The sequence below is a fragment of the Gekko japonicus genome, unplaced genomic scaffold (genome assembly GCF_001447785.1).
Source record: "Gekko japonicus isolate JY-2015 unplaced genomic scaffold, Gekko_japonicus_V1.1 scaffold306, whole genome shotgun sequence".
Taxonomy (NCBI): domain Eukaryota; kingdom Metazoa; phylum Chordata; class Lepidosauria; order Squamata; family Gekkonidae; genus Gekko; species Gekko japonicus.
In genome coordinates this window covers 652,874-658,808 of record NW_015172013.1, presented here as the reverse complement: position 1 = coordinate 658,808, position 5,935 = coordinate 652,874, and positions in this window count along the sequence as shown.

Here is a 5,935-nt window from a genome sequence, read left to right as displayed (position 1 = left end):
CGCTTGCAGGGGAGGGCGGAATATAAACCCAAATGAATGAATGAATGAATGAATACTGTCTACTCTGACTGGCATAGAATCATAGAGTTGGAAGGGATCTCCAGGGTCATCTAGTCCAACCCCCCCCCACAAAATGCAGTGGCTCTCCAGGGTATCATGCTGAGGTCTTTCACATCACCTGATCCTTCTAACCGGAGATGCTAAAGGAATGAACCTGGGACCTTTTGCATGCCTTTTATCATCTTCGGCTGATACGGCAGTTGGTTCCTTTCCTTGACCGCAATGACCTAGCTACAGTGATCCATGCGACGGTCACCTCGAGGCTAGACTACTGTAACGCTCTCTACATGGGGCTGCCTCTGTCGCAAATCCGGAAGCTACAGCTGGGGCAGAATGCTGCGGCCAGGTTGTTGGTGGGCGTCCCGGGCTGGGAGCACACCCGACCTGTGGCTCCTACCTGGTGGAACGAGCTCCCGGAGGAGATCGGGGCCCTGCGGGACCTTGTGCAGTTCCGCAGGGCCTGCAAGACGGAGCTCTTCTGCCAGGCTTATGAGTAGGAGCCGCCACAGCCACTTACACCACCGCTCTTTATAAAGAGAGACCACCGGGTGTGTGTGGGGCAACATCTTTCCATCATCCCAGTCTCTCCCCCCCCCCGTTACATAAGATGTTAGGAGTTATATGTGCATCCGCAGAACTGATTTTAAGTTGTTTTAAGTTGTTTTATTCTGTATTTTGTGTCATGTAATTTGTATACTGAACGCACTTGGTGCCTTATGTGAGCCGCCCTGAGCCTGCTCGCGGGGAGGGCGGGGTATAAATGTCATGAAATAAAATAAATAATAAGTAGATGCACTATCACTGAGCCCCTCCCTGGTCACTATGGGGCTGAGTAAGGGCAGGCTAGCCCAGTCTCGTCAGATCTTGGAAGCTAAGCAGGGTTGGCTCTGGTTAGTCTTTGGATGGGCACAGCACTGATGAAGAACAGGGTTGTTATGCAGAGGCAGGCATGTCTCTGCCATGACCTGGGTAGTACAGGCTAGCCTGGTTTTTTCAGATCTCCAAAGCTAAGCAGGGATGGCCCTGGTTAGTACTTGGGTGGGAGACGACCAAGGCAATCCAGGTTTGCTATGCAGAGGCAGGCGATGGTAAACCGCCTCCGTTCATTTCTTGCTTTGAAAACCCTATGGGGTGATGTTAAGTCAGCTGAGACTCGGTGGCACTTTCCACCATCAAGGGCACAGTTAAGTGAGGTGTAGGAAGTCTATGATCAGATCTCCCGATGCGTTAAATTTTATTTAAAATTAAAGAGCCAGTCTGGTATAAGGGTTAGAATGATGGACTAGGAACAGGGAGATCTGGGTTTAGATCCCCCACTCTTCTATCAGACTTTTTCGGATACTCACTCTGCCTGAACCTAGGCCACCTCAGAAAGGGGGAATAATGTGTGCGGGCCTGAGCTCCTTGGAGGAAGGATGGGATAAAAATGACTTAACGGCCTGTATCTAACCACGCAATCCCCAAAGACTTAAAAGCCCTTCTGACTTGGGAAGAGTGGGTGGCAATCTCCACCTGTTTCCTCCTCCCACTGCAGACCTCCATTTTGCCTCCTGTACTGACCCCTCCCAGGAACAAAATTTTGGGGTGCTCAACGGGCTACAGTGAGAGGAGGAAGCAGAAAAGGCCTGCTGTGTGACTGGATACAAGGCAACAGCATCTGTGGTGAGCACAAGGAAGAAAGAGGAGGAGGAAGAGAAGGGATTGGATTTATACCCCGCCCTCCACTTGGAGTCTCAGAGCGGCTTACAATCTCCTTCCCTTCCTCTCCCCACAATGGACACCCTGTAAGGTAGGTGGGGCTGAGAGAGCTCCGAGAGAACTGCTCTTGAGGCAACAGCTCTGAGAGAACTTGTGACTGACCCAAGGTAACGTCAGCAGCTGCATGTGGAGGAGTGGGGAATCAAACCCGGTTCTCCCAGATTCGAGCCCACACACTTAACCACTACACCAAACTGGCTTTCAGGGGGCAGATAGAGTTCCCCATGTAACAAAAGCTACATGTTCTGAGCTGGGAGAAACAAACACCCAGAACCATGGCTTCCATCCCAAAACTGCAGTCCTAAGCAGAATTATACCCTTCCAAGTCTACTGAAGTCAATGGGTTTAGAAGGGTGTAACTCTGTTAGGGATTGCATCGTAAGAGCCACCAGGGGGCCGCATTCCCTCCGAAAGAGTAGGTTAACACAGCCTTGGTGGCAGTGGGAAGACATTATTAGAGATCCAGAGCAATAGATGGAAATCAAAGCGTCTCCTGCAGTACACAGTGACCTTTCCCAACTTCAGTTATTCCTTGATTGGTAAGATTCGGTCATGTTTATTTATGCTCTGTAACATTTAGGTTGAACCACTGCAATATGCTTGGTGTGGGGCTGCTTTTGGAGGCTGTTTGGAAGCTTAATTTGGTTGAAAATTTTGCAGTTGGTTTCCTGACAGGTGCAAATGAACAGAAGTCGATATTCCCAGGAATATCAGGAAAATCTATATCAGGGGTTCCCAACATGGGGCTCGTTGGCATCATGACACCCGCCAAGACCTTTTCTGGCACCCACCAAGTGTTTTTAGAAACACTGGCTTTTGACCAGCATAGTTTCGGATTAGCTGTGCAGATTAAAAGGCATACTGGTGAGCGGGCCTTCTACCTGAACTGTTGAAGAGTTACTACTAGAGATATATATATCTTTCATCCGTGATGTTTTTGTGGTTGGCTCCATATCCTGTAGAAGCCATTTTGTGACAGGCTCCACCCATTGCAGCAGCCATTTTGTGATTGTTCCCACCATCCTGTGTCAGAATTCCAGAGGTGCCCTCATGATGAGGAAGAAGAAGGATTTATACCTTGCCCTTCACTACCCGAAGGAGTCTCAGAGCGGCTCACAATCTCCTTTCTTGCAGTAAATCTGCGAGGCTGAGAACCAGTGAGTGGGCCGAACTCTTTCTATACGTTTTGTGGCCAAACGGGGATCTGAACCTGGATCTCCCTGGATCCTGAGGTGGTAGAAGGGATCACTTCTGGCAGGGGGAAGTGCATGGGTTCCTTGTGGGGGAAAAAAATCTTCCAGCACACTACCGAGAACAGTGCAGGGAGTTTTTGGCATGGATTAGCATCCAAAAATGAGATTCCTTCACCTACAGTGTCATTGTGTCATAGACCATGCTTAAGGCCAGTATTCTAGCTGCTGTGTCAAACTGGCGTTCCTTTTATTCCTTGCATACTTAAAAAAAAAAAAGCCCACCCTCCTCTAAAGCTTCCTAATATGCAAGTGAAAAACTCTCTCTTTTTTGATCTGGCTAGGCAGGGTCCGGATGCACGATCCGTCTTGAGAGTTTTGTCGGGCTTGTGATTTGCAACCCTGAATGTGAATCTGACCGGAGCAGAGGAAAGGAGGGAAGGAGGAAGGAGAAAGAAAGTTACCCAACAACCGTCAAGCTGGGCGAAGCCTACCGCAGTCTCCTCACAGCTCCCTGATGGCTTGTGCCCCGTTTGCCTTTGTAGAGATGGCACTCTGCGGGCTAGCCAGACACCCAGCAGCTGCTCAGACCACAAGAGAGAAGAGCCTGTGTCGAAACAACAAAGTCGGCGGGCAAAGCAGTGCCAACTTGGTGATCCCAGGAGATGCCATCCCCTTTGTCTTGCAGGTAAGCTCATGTTTCAAGGCTCAAAGAAAAAAGATCTTGGGGGGGCATCTTCAATAGAAGGAAAGAGCAGGTGTTGGCAAAGACACACTTGTAAAAAGCAGGAGAGCCCAGGTATCGTGTGTGTGTTCGTCAAAGGAGACTATAATCGCAGAGAGCTGCTTTGGTCCATAGAAGAAATCCAGAAGCAATATAGGGGAAATATAAGAACAAAGTTTGAGTCCAGTGGCACCTTTAGAACCAACATAGTTTTATTCAGGATATAAGCACACTTCTTCAGATACTTTGAATAAAACTTTGTTGGTGTTAAAGGTGCCACTGGACGACAACTTTGTTCTGCTTCAACACGGCTACCCCACCTGACTCTATCTTCACGGGGGAAATATGTTTTCTTGGGACCCACTCGGACATCAAAAGTAGCAAGCAAGCTTTTTGAGTTCCGTAGAACTCTTCTTCAACATGAAGGTTAAACAAAACAAGACGGGGAGGAAAACAGTTGTTTCTTGGCTTAGGCAACCCAAGTCTGCAGGTTGTCAGTCTTAAGGGATTAGAGGTGGTATAATGCAAACTTGCAGTCCTAAAAAAAAACCACTTTCCTGGGAGTAAGCCCCATTGAATAGACTTGAGCAGAATTCTCAGTAGACCTGCTTAGGATTGCTCTCTTAATTAGGCGAAACTTTGCGGGGTGCGCTCTCTTTCTCTCTGTATCTGTCTATCTGTCTGTCTATGTATTTCATAAGAACATAAGAGAAGCCCATGTTGGGTCAGGCCATGGGCCCATCCATTCCAACACTGTCACACAGAGGCCAAAAATACCAGGTGCCATCAGGAGTTCCACCAGTGGAGCCAGGACACTAGAAGCCCTCCCACTGTTGCCCCCCCGAGCAGCAAGAATACAGAGCATCACTTGCCCCAGACCGAGAGTTCCTGTCTATGTGGCTAATAGCCACCGATGAACCTCTGCTCCATATGTTTATCTAATTCTCTCTTGAAGTTGTCCATGTTTGTAGGCGCCACCACCTCCTGTGGCAGTGAATTCCATGTGTTAATCACTCTTTGGGTGAAGAAGTACTTCCTTTTATCTGTTCTAACCTGACTGCTCAGCAATTTCATTGAGTGCCCACGAGTTCTTGTATCTCTGTCTGTCTCTGTCTGTCTATCTCTGTCCGTCCATAATCCATCTGTCTGTCTGTCTGTCTGTCTGTCTATCTATCTGTTGCACCAAAGGATACAGAGACAAACATACAAAAGCAGCAGCTCTCCCTTGGCAAATCTAAAAGCCAGCAGTTGTTCAGATCTGTCTCTAGTACTAATTAGTACCCACAGCTCCTTTGTAAGGCAGAAAGAAAGAAAAACATGCCAGTCTTTATGTTAGCAATCTGGAGATTAATTTGAGGTGGTGCACTAAATAAAGGGTTAAATTAAAGCCAAACTCGGTGGTGTTATCTAAGGGATGGAGGAAACGTGTCTCCCGTCAAAGGGTGGTAGACGGTCATATTGTGTTTTTGTCCCAATAGCCTTTGGCATACCCTGCACAGACTAACCTGCATGATGGCAACCTTTTTGGCTGGAAAAAACCCCTTATAATTTACCATCTACCTACGGTGATGATGTTGGTGTGACAGCCAACGAAAGGGAGGAGGAAAGGGGAGAGAGAGAGAGAGAGAGAGAGAGAGAGAGAGAAGGGTTGCACTTTGCTAGACATAGTTCCTTATTTTGCACGGCAGTAAGGGACTAAACTGAGGCTGCTTCAGGAATGTCGATATGCAACTTAGTGGTTTTGCTTTCAGCGCACATATCGAGGAATGTGATTGCAATGGATGAAAATAATACCTGTGTAACACATCTGATCCTAAAAGATGCTTTGTGAGCAGAGTTTTAGTGGGGCGCAGGAGCTTGGGAACCTTGCAGTCAGTGCGGCACACCAGCCAGAGCGCGACGTTGAAGGTTCCTAGTTCTAGTTTGGTCTAGTGGTTAAGTGCGCGGACTCTAATCTGGGAGAACCGGGTTTGATTCCCCACTCCTCCACTTGCGCCTGGCTGGATGACCTTGGGCAAGCCATAGTTCTGATAAGAGCTGTTCTTGAAAAAGAGCAGTTTCTGTCAAGAGCTCTCTCAGCCCCACCTACCTCACGGGGTGTCTGTTGTGGGGAGTTTGTAAGCCACTCTGAGACACCTTTGGGCAGTGAAGGGCGGGGTATAAATCCAATCTCCTCCTCCTCCTCCTCCTCCTCCTCCTCCTC